Raw genomic sequence first — 18,604 nt, 5'->3', positions numbered from 1 at the left:
ACTGACACATACCCCCAGCCGGATACCACCCCACAAGGCATTAGTAGTAATGATGGGCACTGTACTCACCGCCTTGTGGCTGCTGTGATGCCCTCAAGCGCCCATCCAGCTCAGGATAGGCCACCGCCACTATGCAGTCCATCAGTTGGTGCTCCACCTGCCATAGACCCCCAGGGTCTGCACCTCCTTGGCGATGGCACACCATATACCCTTCTTTTGATTGGTGCTGACCTTCAGAGGAAATACAGACAGGAAAATAGTATTAGTCAGACAATACTGCCTGTTACACTTATGGCCCACCATACCCCTTCACATCACCATTTGCACACACATGGCCCAGCACACAACCAATATGCCGCCCAGATGACATCCACCCACCCCCCTTACACGAGGCCCTCACACACACCACTCCATGATTTCATGCCACATGCATCATGCCCACAGTGTACTCACCTGTTGGTCTGGAGGCCTATACAGCAGTCCGTACTGGGGTAGGAACCCATCCACCAGTCTCTCCAACTCCGCTGAAGTGAAGGCAGGGGCCCTTTCCCCAGTCACACAGGCCATGGTAGGTTCCAGACACTGGTCATACCAGCACATGCAGTGTAGGTCCTCTTGTAGATCCTCTCCTGTTGAAGATCAGGTAGCAAGTGAGGAATATGATAGAAAATGGCAGTCATGTCCGCAGCGGTGCATACGTCACCACCGGCGTAGATCGCCATTGTAACCCAGAGGGCCCAATGTTATCCAATGAGGAGTTGAACGGGGGTTCCTGAACGCCTCCTGCAACAGCGCACAACGTCAGCAGAATTACCTCACTTCCAACTGTCCCTCCACTCAGGACAGACGGAAGCCATTTCCGGGTTGGGGGGCAAACCCTGAATGCTTAGTGGGCCACTGGGCGTACTGGACAATTCACACTGACCCATTACAAATTAACAGCATGCAATTTTCTGTTGTAGCCCAATCGTTCAGTTTGTGATCGGCTCCTCACTCTTTTGCCCCATAGATTGCTACCGCTGCAGATGAATAGAAGATGGAGACATACCGCCGTGTACAGACCCCTGGTGGACTTGGCAACACTGGAGGACAGGCACATTATCCTCACCTATAGACTGGACAGGGCAACAATCACAGAGCTGTGTGCCCAATTGGAGCCTGACCTGATATCTGATATCCGTCACCCCACTGTGATCCCCCCTCTTGTGAAAGTTCTATCAGTGCTCCATTTCCTGGCAACTGGTTCTTTCCAAGTGACAGTGGGCTTAGCAGCAGGAATGTCACAGCCAATGTTCTCAATAGTGCTGACAAGAATGTTGCCTGCCGTGATTAAACACATGTGCAGCTACAGTGTATTTCCCCAGGTGGAAGATTTGGCCACAGTGAAGCCTGAGTTCTATGCAATGGGACATATCCTCAACATAATAGGGGTGATTGATGGAACACATATTGCATTAGCCCCCCCCCTCCGTCAGAATCAACAGGGGTACAAAAATCATAAGAGTTTCCACTCTATGAATGTACAGATGGTGTGCTTGGCGGACCGATACATCTCCCACATCAATGCTAATTATCCTGGGTCAGTGCATGATTCCTTTGTCCTGAGGAATAGCAGCATAACAAATGTGATGGGCCAGCTACAGAGGCACAGGGTGTGGCTAATAGATGAGCCCTGTCCCCACCCAGTGTATGTTGGTACATGGGTATGGTGTGGGTCATATAGGATAGTGTGTGGCTAAATATTGTCCCTCAATATTTGCACATGACTCTGGTTACCCCAACCTATCTTGGCTGCTGACCCCTGTGAGGAATGCCAGGACAAGGGCAGAAGAACGTTACAATGAGGCACATGGGCAAACCAGAAGGATTATAGAACAGACATTTGGCCTCCTGAAGGCCAGGTTCAGATGCCTGCATCTGACAGGTGGATCCCTGTGCTACTCACCCAAGAAGGTGTTCCAGATGATAGTGTCATGCTGCATGTTGCACAACCTTGCCCTGAGACACCATGTGCCTTTTCTGCAGGAGGAAGGGACTGGAGATGTCCTTGTGGCAGCAGTGGATATGATGGACAGTGAGGATGAGGAGGCAGAGGGTGAGGATGAGGACAACAGAACAGCAGTCATCAGACAGTACTTCGAATGACACACAGGTAAGACAGTGTTACTTCACATTTCATTATAATTATATTTAATTTCTATGCCACAGGCATGCTGTTATCTCCCACTTCTATGCCCACTTGATGTACCCTTTGGCAATTCATTTAACAGATTTTGTTACCTCACAATAGTTCCGGGTGTGATCACTGCAGCCAGATACAGGTCATTAACAAATGCTCATTTACTGTACAGTTGAATTGCATTGTTTGAACCTGTTTAAATTAATACGCATTTGAAAAATATGACATATTCTATGTGTCTATTTTTTCAAGGGTGTTTATTGAAGTGCTAGGGGCAAGTGCAATGGGATGGGGTGATGATGGAGGAAAGTCCAGGGTATTGTTCCAGTCTATTTGTAGCAATATACATTGTTCAAGGGGACATAGGAAGGGGAGCAGTGGCAGTTCAAGGTGGACAAGGTGACTGTATGGGACACAAGGGTGACAATCAGGAGAGTCTCATTTCCTAGTGGTGGTCTTGGCAAGTGTCTCTGGCTTCAGTCTGGATCACAGCGAACGTTTGCAGGGTGGTTCTCCTTCTGCAGGGGGAGGGGTGCTGGTGGTCTGTTGGCCCTGTGGCGGACCTCCTGTCCACTAGCAGCAGCGGAGGTGGAAGGCAGTTCTGATGTCTATCTAGTGGCATGGGTCCGCTGTTGTGTGACTTCCTCCTTCATATTATTGGCCATGTCTCCCAGCACACCTGCTATGGAGACCAGGGTGGTGTTGATGGCCTGCAAGTCCTCCCTGATCCCCTGGTACTGTCCCTCCTGCAGCTGCCTGTTCTCCTGCACATTGTCCAGGATCTGGCCCATTGTGTCCTGGGAATGTTGGTAGGCTCCCAGGATCTTGGAGAGCGCCTCCTGGAGAGCTGGTTTCCTGGGCCTGTCCTTCCCCTAGCGCACATCACTCCTCCCAGTTTCCCTGTTGTCCTGTGCCTCTGTCCCCTGGACCGTGTGCCTACTGCCACTGACCCCAGGTCCCTGATTGTCTTGGGTGCGAGGTGTGGCCTGGGCTCCCTGTAGAAGTGGACACACTGCCGATTGACGTGTCCTGGGGACAGAGGTATGGGTACGATGGGTGGGTGCTGTGGTGGTGTTTCCTGATGGGGAGGCTCTGTGGTGGTGTGTGACTGGGCATGGTTAACCAGCTGTCCAGAGGTCCCTAATGGGCCAGGTTGGTCTGTTGCGTAGGCTCTCATTATTCTAATGAGACTACTGGATTTTGAGTGGCAGAATCGCGCGCAGTGTGGGAGACTAAGTCTTACCCACTGCGGGTGATACCTGTCGCTCCAATCCGGGTTTTGCTCCACCCAACTAGCAGTGCCTCATCTCTACCCAAGGATAGTGATGACTGGGCAGCCGAGCGCATAACATACTTGGCTTCTCAGGGAAGTCCTGGTCACTCAGGTCTCATCCGTTTCTCTCATTCACAATTCAGTCTCATATATAAATGACAAACACAAGCAGTATATGTTTCAATAACGGGGTTAATAAAACGACTGCATCTTAGATAGCAAAGCGTGAGCTGCAATAACCAGGATGACACAACATGACAGCATTAAAATTGTGACGAGAAGAGTGAAGCATAAGAACAACGCTATCATATTGTCACTATAATCAATGGACTAGCTCCTACCTAGGCTAGGATAGAGCACAGCATGTTAAGCTCTAATTCTGCCCTTCAGGTTCCCCCGGGAAGACATCAACCCCCATACCTGAGCAAAGGCCTGTGGTCTGCGTTAGCATCTGTAGCGAAGCATTCAGCAATCAGCATACAGTCATGGTTCCCTGGCTGGAATCTCCCTCTAACATGTAAGGGACGAGGAAGTGTTTTTCTAACAACAGAGCTAATGTTCTGAGAAAATGTCCCTACGTAAGGATGTGTATTTTCTACAAATGTTGGAGACGAAACTTCTACAACGTTCACCGGCAATGTACTGTGCTGTAGCCTTGGAAGAAGCACAGAGTGATCAAGAATATCTTGTTTAAGAACAGAGTGCTGGCCTAGGCAAAAACAGTTAGATAAACAGAAAATAAAGCAAGACCGTAAAAGTGGTTATTTTAACAATATTAAGACGAAGCCGAATAAAATATATCTAGGTTAAAGTGCACAGCGGCCTAGTGTGTTAAAATAACGTGCATGGAGCTATAACTAAAATGGCTACACAACAGGTCATCCATATCCTGAAGTCCAGAGTTGCTGTCACCAGTGTGGGCCTCTTCTGTGGGGGGACTGGATATCGCTGGCACCTCCTCTCCGCTGACATTGGCTGGGATACCTGTGTGATGTAAATTCTGTGTTATTGTTTCTGTGTCAGCCATATTGTGCATCCGTGGCGTGCCCTCTTTGTTTGTATTTGCCCTGGCAGTTTTCACTTGTGAACATTGGTATGTGGTGGGATAGCTAATTCTCTCTATTGTGCATTCTTTTGTGATAGGTGTTCATGCAGGTCTGTGAGTGGTGTCCATGCATTGGTATGGCATGCAGTGCTTGGCATCGGGATGAGTGAGATGTGATGGTGGGGTATGTGGGAAGTGGTGGAGTGATGGGAGTGAGGGTGTGATGGTATGCAGGTAGGGGGGTAGTAGTAGTATAGAGTTGACTTACCAGAGCCCAGTCCTCCTCCTACTCCGGCCAGGCCCTCAGGCTGCATAATTGCCAAGACATGCTCCTCCCATGTTTTTAGTTGTGAGGGAGGAGGTGGGGGTCACCGCCAGTCCTCTGGATAGCGAGTTGGTGTCTTGCTGCAATGAAGCGCACCTTCCCCCATAGGTCGTTCCACATCTTCCTGATGTCATCCCTAGTTCTTGGGTGCCGTCCCACGGCGTTGACCCTTTCCAGGATTCTCCGCCATAGCTCCATCTTCCTTGCTATCTATATCTGCTGCACCTGTGCTCCAAATAGCTGTGGCTCTACCCTGATGATTTCCTCCATCATGACCCTTAGCTCCTCCTCTGAGAATCTGGGGTGTCTTTGTGGTGCCATGGGTGTTGTGTGAGTTGTGTAGGTAAGGGTGTGTAGGGTGATGTGTTGGGGTGTGTGATGTGGGGTGTGTGGGTGGTGTAAAGTTGTAGGTAGTGTGTGGCTCTGGTTTTGTCTGTGGTTGTGGTGTCAGTCTCGTGCCAATGATTTGTATTCATAATGGTTTGTGGATAATGTGAGTGTGTGCTTTATAGTGGTGTGGGTGTGGTGTGTGTATGGGTGTCAGATGTGTGTTGTTTGAATTGTCCAATGTGGTGTTGTTTTGTTTGTATGTGTCGAATTTGAGCGCAGCGATATGTACCGCCAATGGCTTACTGCCATTGAATGTTCGCTGTGGTGATTCGTGGGTCATAATGTGATGGGCGTAGTCCTGTTGGCGTAACGGTGTGGGTTTTTATACCGCCAGTTTATCACTGACTTTTGGTGTGGCGGATTTGTGTAAGTGGCTGAATAGTTACGGATTGGTGTATGTGTGTCATAATATGGTGAACGGATATCCGCCGCAGCAGCGGTATGTTGGCGGAAGTCAGCGTGGCTGTAAGTGGGACTTACCGCCAATGTCATAATGAGGGCCATATTATTTAAACACACAAATGGGTTGTCAAGTGCAAACAGGTAACTTAGCACAGACTTACAGTCTCTAATATCCAGTGCAAGGAAGATTGGTTTAAAATGATATCTCCTCATATGCGTGCATAAACCACAGAAAAACTTAAAGTGCTGAGTGCTTTGCTTGGTGCATCCATCAAAAGATGTTGCATCTGGAGGGCGTCTCTTCATTACCGGGAAAGCAACTAAGTGATTTGTTGTAGCAGCATGAAATCTAGACAGTGCAATACAATGCTGAATTTTAGTCATACAAGATAAGTAATATTGATAACCAACCTGTAGGGCAGATGACATGTAATAGACAACACTCAACTTCCTTAACTCAAAACACATTATAGGATCCTGCCTACAATTAAGAAAACATGTCTTGATAGAACGTTTATTGAGAGTCAAGGATTTAATAGGACCTTGGTGAACAGAAATATTAAATAGACTATTGAAGGACGCACAAGTGTGAGAGAGCCAGGAGATATTTAACACATAGTCCAGAGCGAGGCAGTCTGAGATGACTGATTTGTTGAAGCCAGTTTCTGCTTTGGACCAAATAGAGAACCACAGTGATAGGTGTTGTACAAGGAACAGATTTTCCAAAAATTGCAATCCAACCTTCCTGTTTATAATCACAGATGAAGCTAAGGCAGGCTTAACAGCTGCGTTAAAAACATTAATTATCCTCTACTTCGAGGAGGCTAATGGCGGTATAACCCTACAGACCTCGTCCAAATGTGGTGGTGGAGAGTCCTCTAGCTTTAGATATATCTACCATCTCTTTAACTGGTCGGCTATCCAGTTTGTGTGAAAACCTAAACATATCCTGGCAGTTCCTGGTCATCTTGGACTTAGCATTAGCAACCCGTTGATACACTGTGACACTGCTTGTAAAAAGATCCGCTAAATAACAAAATGAGTTAACTCTAGCAATTAGTGAATCCCCGCTAAAGAAAGATCTACACTTCTGCGTCCGCTTCCAACAGACCAAAATAAATGTTTTTGATTTTGAATAGACATTTTCTTCGAATCCATAAAATCCCCAAATACATTCATCAATTTCTCGAGGCTGTTTGGTATTCTAGATAGTAAAAAAGCATCATCAGCATTTAAGAACTGTTAGAAATGGGGTCTTTGGTTGGCAGTCAGGTTACCCCCTGTCCATGCAAGGGCCCTCACTCTAGTCACAGTAAAGGAGAATCAGCCTCAGTTAACCCCTGCTCACCCCTTAGTAGCTTGGCACGAGCAGGCAGTCTTAATTTCAGAAGCAAGGTGTAAATGTCTGTACCAACACACACAGTAACTCAGTGAAAACACTACAAAATTACAAAACACAGGTTTAGAAAAACTGATAATATTTATCAAAACAAAACAAGACCAAAACGACAAACATCCAACATATGCAGGTCAAGTTATGAATTTAAAAAGCAAAAGAGTCTTAAATCCTTTAGAAAACAGTGTGAAAACCGTTAGAATACAAAAGTACCTGGATAACGTCAAAATAAAGCTGCATGGGCGAGCATGAGTTGAAAAAGGGCAGCGATGTGTAGATTTCTCACTCGCAAGAAACTGGTCTGGTCGCTGTGCGTCGTTTCTTCTCTCCCGCAAGAGAGCAATGCCTCAATCCAGACGGGCACCTCGGGCCGGGCAGGATTTGCATTGATTTTCCGTGCCCAGCGATGTTGCGTCGAAATCCGGAAATCATGCTGCTAGGGGGCTTACGTCATTAACAGCAGCCGCTGCTGGTGTTGCGTGTCGTTTCTCCAACCACGTTGCGTCGATCTCCCAGCCGCGATGCCGCGATGCTGCGATGCCGCGATGCCCCGTTGTTTTTCAGACGCGAAGTGGGTGGTGCATCGAAAGTTTCCCCGCACTGCGGTCTTTGAGTGGATTTCTGTCCTTTTCCACCAGCTGCACCTTTCAAGGGCTCAGAGACAGGTTAGGGCACAACTTGGTAGGCAGGACTCTGAGCAGAAAGCCCAAATGCTGTCAGAGAGAGGTCTTTGGTCTCCCTGAGACTTCAACAACAGGAGGCAAGCTCAGTTTCAAGCCCTTGGAGATTCTTCTCCAGTTGGAAGTCACACAAACGTCAGTCTTTGTCCTCTCTCAGGTAGAAGCAGCTACTGCAGACCAACCCAGCAAAGCACAGTCACAGGCAAAGGGGCAGTACTCTTCCTCCAGCTTTTCCAGCTCTTCTCCTTGGCAGAGGTTCCCCTTGGTTTCAGAAGTAATCTAATTTTCAGGGGTTTGGATGCCCTTCTTATACCCTTTCTGCTTTGAAGCAGGCGTACTTCAAAGGAACGTCTCTCTGGTTTCTGAGATCCTGCCTTGCCCAGGCCAGGCCCCAGTCACACACCAGGGGGTTGGAAGACTGCATTGTGAAAGGGCAGACACAGCCCTTTCATTTGTAAGTGACCAGTCCTCCCATCTCCTCAGCCCAGATGGCCCATCAGGATATGCAGACTACACCCCAGCTCCCTTTGTGTCACTGTCTAGAGGAGAGGTGCAAACAGTCCAACTGTCAAACTAACCCAGACAGGGAATCCACAAACAAGAAGAGTCACAGAATGGTGTAAGCAAGAAAATGCCGACTTTCTAAAAGTGGCATTTTCAAAAACACAATCTAAAAACCAACTTCACTAAAAGATGTATTTTTAAATGGTGAGCTCAGAGACCCCAAACTCCTCATGTCTATCTGCTCCCAAAGGGAATCTATGCTTTAGTCATTTTTAAAGGCAGTCCCCATGTTAACCTATGGCAGTATTTCACTGTCAGAACATATAAAACACATAAGTACATGTCCTACCTTTAACATACACTACACCTTTCCCATGGGGCTACCTAGGGCCTACCTTAGGGGTGCCTTACATGCATAAAAATGGAAGGTTTAGGCCTGGCAAGTCGATACACTTGCCAAGTCGAATTGACAGTTCAAAACTGCACTCAGAGACACTGCAGTGGCAGGTCTGAGCCATGTTTACAGGGCTACTAATGTGGGTGGCACAACTAGTGCTGCAGGCCCACTAGTAGCATTTGATTTACATGCCCTGGGCACCTCTAGTGCACTTTACTAGGGACTTACTTGTAAATAAAATATGCCAATCAAGGAGAGCCAATGTACACATATAATTTACATAGGGAACGTTTACACTTTAGCACTGGTCAGCAGTGGTAAAAGTGTCCAGAGCACACAAAACAGCAAAAACAGAGTCCAGCACACAGAAACAACCTGGGAAATAAAGGTAAAAAGTTAGGGGAGACCATGCCTAGAAAAGCAAGTCTAACAACAACCAAGAAAAATGTCTACCGGCGACACTGGATGCATCAGCCTGCACAGCTTGGAGAACACCATCCACCTCATTAATAAAAAGGAAAAACAAAAAAGATGCCAGTACACAGCCCTGTCTTATTCCCCTCTTCACTCCAAAGAGAGGAGAACATTCCCCATTGGTGCCATACCAGACCTTCAATGAAAGGTTCCTGTAAAGATCGTCCAGGCAACAAATAATGTCCTGTGGTGCACCAAGCGAGATCAAGGTAGACTAAAGGATACAATGGTCAACCAAATCAAAAGTGCTACTTTAGTCACCAAAACAAAGATAACAGGTCCCAGGCTTAGCCCTGGTATACTTGCCAATCAGCAACTCGAGGTTTACACATTGTTCAATTTTACCCAAATCCTTCCTAAAGCCAAACTGCACCTCCAATAGTATGGAGTTTCCCTATGCCCAATCTTCAAGTCTCAACAGGAGAATCCTACTCATCACTTTTGCTGAGGAGTCTAAGAGGGAAATGGGGTGATAACATTTAGGATCTGCCTTGTCTCCCTTCTTAAAAATTGAGACAATAACAGGCACAGCCCGGGAGGAAGGAATCTTACACTCTGCTGCTGCATTAAATTCCATGTAAGGATGGGGCCCCAAAGATCCCTAGAAGCTTTAAATGCATCGACCGGGATCCCATCCAGACCTGGGGACTTCCTGCTCTGCTTTGTTCAAGGGCAAGTACAACCTCCTAAAGAGAGATATCTAATGGGAGATGGTACGAACAGAGGCATTGGTCACCCTCGACTGGTCGGCAAACCTTCCATGCAGAATCAAAGATGGCCAAAAAATAAGCCACTCATGCCTCACAAAAGACAAAAGAATTGAGCTCTGGAATACTGTCATTCTTAAGAAAAGGTGAATTAACTGTACTCCAAAACAACATAGGGTAATGTGTCTCAGAAGCCTGTAGCAAGTTAGACCAGGCGTCTTCTTGCCATGCCTTTTTCCTAGCCGCTAATACTTGGCTATCATTCTTAAGCGGTAGTCTAATAGCTAAGTAATCCCTTGGGGTGCTATGTAAAGCCAATTTCAGGAGCTTAGAAGCCATGGTGCATGAAGGTCAAACCACCTGCACTTATGGGAATTATTAGAATTTATGGGTCGTGTAAGAAATGAGCTTAGTGACCGACTGATCATGTCAAAGGAGGCCAGTAACTTTTCATGATCCACCACCATCTCTAAACAGTAAACAAACTCAACAGACTTCCTTTGTACTAGCTGCTATAAAATAGAGCTAGAGTCAATTCCTGCCCATTTCAAATGTACACCATTGAGCCTCACCGGAGCAATATCAACTACGCATTCCGAATCTTTAGCATTTTTGGCCCAATAGATAAGGATAGAACAAGTGGGTTGTAATTGCTCATTACAGCTGGAATAACGCAAAAAGAACTAACCAAATTATTAGCATGGGAAGAGACAAGAACATGGTCAATAATATTACTGGCATTTTGACCTATAAAAGAAGAAATCACCATCCCTTTATCTGTGCAACTACTAGTAAGTAACAGAAGGTCATATTTAAAAATTAACTAATTAAGTGCATGCCCATACTCATTGTGTGGAAAATGGAGAATACCTACCCCTTCAGTAATTGTAAAACCATATATCTGCTTAGCAGGCAAGGGACAGACCTGGATATTAAAGTCACCAGCCCAAAGTATACTAGAGTTTGAATGTATTGGGTGTAAAAACACGTCCAACCCTGCGTCTAGTGTGTTATCCAGCATATAGTGTGATGAATCAAATACATTATTATAAAAATTGACCAACTCTAAGTCAGTCCCACCCATAGATGAGAGCCAAAGAAACTCGGAATGGGGCCAAACAGACATAGGCCCTCATTAAGACCCTGGCGGACGGCGGTATTATGGAGAAAAGTACTGCCAACAGGCTGGCAGTACTTTTCCCCACAATATGAAATTGGCGGTTTGGCTCAAGCCAAAATGCCAATGTACCACTCCGTCTGCCACAGTGGTAACACCTGCCGGGCTGGAGACTTCAGTCTCGAGCAAGGCGGCCATCACTAGCCCGCCCACGGGAACATGACCCTGCCTACCCACATGATTTACGTGGCCTCCGTACCGTTATGAAAACCATAGTGGTAGGCACTATCAGGGACAGGGAATTCCTTCCCTGTCACTGAAAGGGGTCTTCCTCACAGCCACCCCCATCCCCAGATTCCCCCCATCCCCTCCCTCTCCAAACCCACCCCCCAACATACACGCACACACACACTCATACCCACATGCACCCACTGATGCATACATCCATTCACACACACATCCAAACACACTGACATACATACAAGCACACACGCATTCACACAACACACGTACTCATACATCCACACATGCACACACATACCACACGCAACGCACACCCGCATTCAAGCACTCGCAAACATACACACACACACACACACCCACACACACAACACCCCCACCCCTGTCGGAGCACCCAACTTACCTGATTTCAGGGGGTCCTCGGGTAGGAGATGGGACGGGGCGCTGCTGCCAGCAGCAGCGTCCGCCAGCAGAACAAGGTCAGGCCATATCATGGGTCATGACACGGTCTGCGGTGGTCTACTGGCGCTGCGCTGCTGCTGGCTGCAGTGCCACCTTACCACCATCCGCCGCCATGAACTCAGCCGGAATTCCGCCATCCTTCTGACGGAAATCCAGCTGTGGTCATAATATGGCAGATGGCTGGCTGCTGCGGCGATGGTCTTTTGGAGGCCCTCGCTGCGGCGGTACGTGTTTTTTACCACCACAGTCATAATGAGGGCCATAAACTTTTTGGTGACAACAGATACATTATTTGATATTAAAATCAGTAGGGCCCCCTTGGCCCGCCCTGAAGAAGATGGTGAGCACCTAAAAAATGGGAAGAGAAGCCCTTAACATAAATTGAGTCCACAGACCAAGTCTCCTGGATGCAAATAATATCAGAAATCAATGTAATTTGGAACCTTTCAGGAAGATCTAGCTTATTTTGGAGCTCTTACACATCCCAAATAACAAACTGGCATGTACCATCTCGCTGAGCAGGGGCAACTGTATGGCAGCTGTGGGCAGAGTTAACAAACACAGTAGGCTGATGGGGGACAGGGTGAGCAAGGCCTGCAACTTCAGGTGCATGAGGGATAACAAGGTTCTCTAGACCATCACCCCAGTTCACCAAAATGTCTGCATGAAAATCCAAGGAACTAGTTCCAGTAGCACAATCAGGAGGGTTCAAACACCGTCACTATTAGTCATCCAGTTGAGATAAGACTTCAAAAGGGTTCCTGGTGGAAATGTTGAATATTCTCCAGGTTTGACGGATATACTCCCTGCCCTCAACCCATCCCCGGTTGAAATCGGATTGCTAAGTAGATTATAAAAGTACCCTAGAGGAAGTGCCATAGTACGGACCCAGGTTGGTGTCATCCTTCTTAGGCTTCATAATAACAATCCAACAATCTGGCGATTCTTGAAAAGCACTAATAAATAGATCCTTGGAGAATCTTAAGGATGGATGTCTAGCCATGGAGATCTTTTAACCAACAGTTTCTTGTGAGCTAGGTTCTGCAGCCACCCACCTTGGGTTTGCAGCCAGTGGACAGATTTGCTTTTAGGGCCTCAGAGTCTTTACTTGTGTTGGGAGGTACTTCAGAGACATCTTTAAGAATAATTAAGTAAGGCATGCTTTCTAGGGGAAGTTGGGGGCATCTTGGGTGAGATCAGCCCAGGTGGGAGATCAGTTGAGTCATAGAATTAGGTCTTCCACTTTTACATCCATTTCCTCCTTCCTGCTCTGCACCACTGCAGCTTTGGGATTGCCTCCCCAAGTTCCCCCCTAGACTCTGCCCCACGAGAAATTCAGGCAAGCCAGGGTGTTTCTGTGGGGGGAGTAGGCTATTCCTAGCCTTCATCTGCTATGTCTTCAAATGTGTATTTAAATATGGGAGTTCTAAGATAGGTGAGGGTTTACTTCCTCACATTGGAAGTGATCGAGCTTTAAGGCCTCTAGTTTCATATCCAACTGGTCAAGGCAAGCGATTGGGGGTGAGTTCTGATTTAACTATGTGTTTGAACTTCTCTGTAAAACTGTCAATGAAACGTATCATGAACTGTGAGATGGGTGCTTGGAGGCCCTGTTTGGTTCATGGGACGGAGGAGAGAATAATAAGACACTGCACTTGGAGAACTTATTAAATGATAAGCCTGGATGGGTAGTATGCAAAGTGTCTTCTCTTTCCTACCAGCTGGTTTAGCATGGATAACCCTCTTGGGCTTGGGTATAGGCTTAGTGGTAGGAATTAGAGATTAAGGGTGGGCAGTGAGCTCCGCTCTGCTGGCAGAGTCAACAGTTTTTGGTGCTCCGCTTGCAGCAGAGAGTTCAGCCAAAAACAATGCTAGTCCTGGCAGCAGAGCTCACTGGGGGAGTCTGTGCATTAGTCTACAGCCCAAGTGCAGACAGTCTACGCTTGTGCTGTGTGGCCCATAACTGGGCTGAACTTTTTTTCTGGTCGTCAGCTTGGAGCTGCTGTAAGCTGATGCTGAGGGGCTGCACCAGCTCTGGATTCAGGCCTGCCTCCTTTCACTGTGCTCAGCAGCCTGGGAGCAGGGGGCAGAGGGAGGCAGAGATCCAGGCCGCTAACAACAGGGACCCACCTGGACGATGAACCCAGGTCAGGCCCATGTTTCGCTATCTCTTCTATGTGAACAGTATTTGCATATGAGGGGATTCTGTGCTTGGAAAAAATGAAACGTGTAGTCACAGATCCACTTGAAACGAACCTGTCTCCCCAGAGGCCTTGGGAAAGGAAGTGGTGTTATGGGGTGCAGTGCTGAGGCCAGCAGGGAAAGCTGGAGACCGGGTGAGAATCAACTGCTGAGTAGTAGTCCGGCAGCCTCCACCAGATAGAGATGTGTATGGCCTGAGAGAGTGCCTTGGAGCCCAGTGGCAAGCCGGGGTAGGCACTTTGAGAAAACACCAGGATGCTGGTGGTGAGCCGGTTTGCTGCTGCTAGTTAAGAGCCCTAATTAAAGGGTGGTCTGAGGCTGTGTGTAAGTGCAGAGGAAGCGATTGCAAGGCTGGTGCAAGACAGGAGGTGCGTTTGGCCTTCTGCAGCAAGTTTGTGAAGGAGGGCAGTTAGTGAAGGGAAGTGTGTAGGTGTGGAAAGCAGCAGACTCCAGACCGGTGAGCTGTTTAGCACAAGAGGCCTGAAACAGCAGCTTTCGCTGCCTAATGCATACCATCCTGTCCGATCCCAGAAGCGCTGCCTGACTCTGCTTAGCTCTTCCGAGATCGGGCACATTCAAGCCAGAGTGGTAGGGCAGGCAGCACTCTGCTGCATGCAGAACTCTGTGGAATTCTGTGGAGTAGAACTCTGTGAGATCCGCCAACCCCTACTGGAGAAGATTGATATCAGGATCACACTTGCCATTTTCTCTGATGGGATGACTTAGATGCCTCTGTTGTGCGATGTTTGGAAGTGGGCTAGGTGTGCCTGTTAAAGCCTGTGGAGTTGTAGAAGCAATGTTCATATCCACACCCAGAACTGGAGATATCGCCGCCATGGAGTGGGAGGCCAGTGTGGGAGATCCAAGGCTTAGTGATAGCCTCCTTTCTGAGAGGGCGATCTCTGTGCTTACTACCTCGATTACCCTCTACAGCAGACGGTCTATTGAGGTGGGTTTCACAGTGATGGTATGGATGGAAGCATGTCCTAGAATCGTCTTTTTAACTATCCTCAGTAATGCTTCAGTTTTGCCTCAGTAATGAAGCACAGTACCCCACAAAAAGAGGAAAAATAAATATTATTGATGCCGTAATGTGTCAGCCACTTGCCACCCCCCTGGTTATTCCAGGAAGCCACCTCCTCCACCCACAAACATACATGATCTCAAAGAAGATGGGCAAAAGGGCATTTTCACAGTATGTGGGGCCCAGTGTTCGATACTCTTCTGACCCTTTTGATGTCTTCCAGTATATCCCTGTGATTGTCTATATCATCTATATCTACACACACCAACAATCATGTCAAACATCTTGACCGGCTTCCTGGTTTGTGGCACAGGGCTGTGTGGATGAGCAGGGGAACAAGAAGGAGGAGCTGCTCCTCTGAGTAAAAAAATCTGAAGAACTCACACAATCGCCAAACTGTTTGCTCTATTAGCAGTCAAATCGAATCACCATTACTTCCAGATTAAACTACATCCAGATTAATGCCAAATTATCCATATGTCCAAATAATCTATGCCACAGCACAACAAACTGAGAACATACTTTTGGAATTCAAAAATACGACATAACTTTATTTGAGTAGTTGTCTTTCTTCAACCCATCTCAAAAAGCAGCAATTGGGGATATCACTGTCAATATACACTTGTAATCTTTACATATAATCCATATTATAAACAAAAATGTTTTTTACCACCTTTCCATCATCTATGGAATCCTAGACCTACTGCTTTTCCTCTAAAGGATTGTCATTCTTCTCATAGTGTTTCTGTTTTGCTTTAGCTTCAGAAACAACATTTATGGTAGCTTTCTGGAGATGATGACATCAAGATCCAACTTTAACAAAATTTTGTCACACAAGTGATTTTTATTCGGATACAACCTAGCCATGTCACATCTGTGTTGAAACTGCCAAACTGGCTGCTGGTCAAGCAAATTGATAAATCTGAGTTCCTTTGTCTTCAGTACCAGCACTAACTCTAAGTGCAAATGACTACTTCACCAAACACTCCTATTACTGAATACTGAACATTAGCAATAATTGGGGTACTGAAGGCCCCTTTCACCACTTGCTTCTACTATCAGTGCATCCACTTCATCACTAAAATACCCCTTCACCACTGAACACTGTCCCCTCACGGAGGTCCTCTATCTCATTGATGATCTATGTATTCTTTCTTACCTATAACTTGTCTATTGTTCGTATATGCAGTTACCCTCAATCCACCAATACATCGTGATTGTTGGAAAATGCAGCTACCCATGTTTCACCAAGACATCTTCAGTTGATGGGTATCTATTTGATGGATCAGATTAATACACTCACTCAGCTTACTATTTTATTTCTGTCTGACATTAATAACTTTTCAGTGATGATAAGCTTTTGAAAGAAAATTGGTATTGTCTCAACGTGTTTAAATTTATCTGGATAGTATTTCTCATCAGCCAATCGAAAATGTAATGAGTTAGTGGACAGGTTTCAGACACAGCAGGAGACAATATTCCCTGACACAAGTAGAATGAACTTCAACACAATCAGTCTGTGATTATGCTGGAGGGTTATACCATGAAAAAAGAAGCAGACCACAAGCATGAGTGGACGTATTAATGAGGGTGCAATGGGTGTGTGTGTGACCAAGATGGCGATTGGAGCAGAGTGAAGTAGAAGAGTTCTGCACTGTTGGTCTGCCCTACACCATCCTGACAACTTTCCACCCCATGCTGCGGCAAGTACAATGGGTGCAGACACTCTAGGATCCAGCTGATCTCTAATTGCTGCTTAATTCCTTTGCAGATCCTGTGCTGTTAGAGCAGGCCGGCGATGAATCACGTGCTGTTGTTTCCCCAGTGTAATGGCCACTCATGGCCCATCAGCCCACCCCTGATGCCTGCACCAAACTTCGCATTTCGGCGGCAAGAGGGTGTGCAGTCATGGTGGTGGCCGCCTCAAGTCTCCTCCTCAATTACCCAACACAGATGAGGGGAAATGTGTCACCACTTACCAGAGGCCCGAACATGGGATCATGGTTCTCTGCACATTGTGGCCATGACCTCCAGTAATATTAGGCCCTACTGTTGACTCTTACCCCCACTACCACTTGTTAAGGGCCCTACATCATTTGGGCAATGGGGGGTCACCAAGCAGTGCCCCACACCCTCCTCTCTTCCAGTGTGCTCTGGCCAAAGAGGGGCTGTTACAATAGCAATACCATGATATGAGAGGAGGGAGATGACTCCACCCATGCCTCCTGTGTCCCCTTCGTGAGACTGGGCTCTCTGGATGCCCTGCATTCCCTGTGAGGACCCCACCCCCTCCATCAATATATCTAAAGACTGCACTCCGGCTTCAGATAGAAGCAGCCCCCCCAGAACAACCGCAGAAGATCCATCAACACCCCTGAGTATGGAGTACTTGGCCTAGACCACCTGCTGAGAAGACAAGGTGTGGTCCTGCCCTGTGTCCCTCCCCCATCCTGCCTCCAGTGGCAGTGTGAAGACTGCTGCAGACTCAAAACCCAGAGGGGACAGTTTGGAGGAGGAGTGGCACACTCAGTACTATCATAAGATAGCAAAACCTGCATCCTTAACTGATCTGAGGGGCCAGCTGTGGTGGTAGGGTATTGGACTCTTGCTTGCTGTCTCAGGTGGTGGTGGTCGGCTGAGAACTACTGCTAGACTGACCTTTGCACTGGAGGATCCCTCCGCCCCCTTTGCCCTGTCAGCGAGCAACAAGGGTGAAGCAAGTATTTCCTAAAGGGGGTCCTGTGGGAAACAGCAGGTGTTGTGTGTCTCTTACCCCCTCCTTGATAGAGGACAGAAAAGGCACACTGCTCCCTGCTACACAGCTGCAGGCAGAGAAGCTTGATGAATTGCTACAAGCCATAAAGGATGTGAAAAGCAGCTTGCAGCCTAAACTGAATGCATTGATGATCGAAGTGGGGTTTCTATGGGCCGACCAAGCAAAGCTGAGGGACAAAGTGGAGGGCAATAAATCAAATCTGGCTGGAACCTGCCCCTCAACGTCAGACAAGCAATCACATATTAAACCCTTCCAGACCGACGACTCACTATTGCACACCAGGGCAGAAAATGAGTTGGGTCGGTCACATCGGAATAACATCTGTATAGTGAGATTCCAAGAGGGAGCGGATGGTCCCAATATGGATTTCTCCTGTCTTAAGAAAAAAATGTTCCATTCTCTTCTCAATGGAAAGGTCCCAAAGGGCCCCTCCACAGTGACAGGTGATGGCATACCTTTTCACTTATCAAGGCCAGGACCACATTCTGCAGGTTGCAAGATCAAAGACCCTTGGAAAATAAACAATGTAACTGTGAACATTTACCCAAAATATACCACAGAGGCGCATTGACTTAGAGGCTCCTTTTTGCTGGTTAAAGAGAAATTCCGCCAGCTTCAGATCTGAAATACTCCTTCATGTTCCCAGACAAAGTACTAGTGGTGGACTCTAATACCACGCTCTTCTTCGCAATACGTATGGATGCTTGAGAGTGGTGTCACTGGCACTCCACAATGTTCAGCTGGACAAAGACTGGTGACACCGACGGATGCAGAGATGGCCATGCAGGTCCCCCAGGAGTAGACCCAAGAAGGAGCAGGTGGCTTGTGAGCATGCCATGTCATAAAGGAACTAGATCCTGACACAGCCAAATCACGAGATCCCCTAGCACTGTGACTGATTCCTCCGAATAGGAGCTGGTCCTGTGCATTTGGGAACATTCCAATTGAACTACATTCTGATCCTGAAGTTACGCCAATTATGTTGAACCACGTAACCTGAATATGAGGCCT

Source organism: Pleurodeles waltl, chromosome 10 (genome assembly GCF_031143425.1).
Source record: "Pleurodeles waltl isolate 20211129_DDA chromosome 10, aPleWal1.hap1.20221129, whole genome shotgun sequence".
Taxonomy (NCBI): domain Eukaryota; kingdom Metazoa; phylum Chordata; class Amphibia; order Caudata; family Salamandridae; genus Pleurodeles; species Pleurodeles waltl.
Note: the sequence above shows the minus strand (reverse complement) of the source record.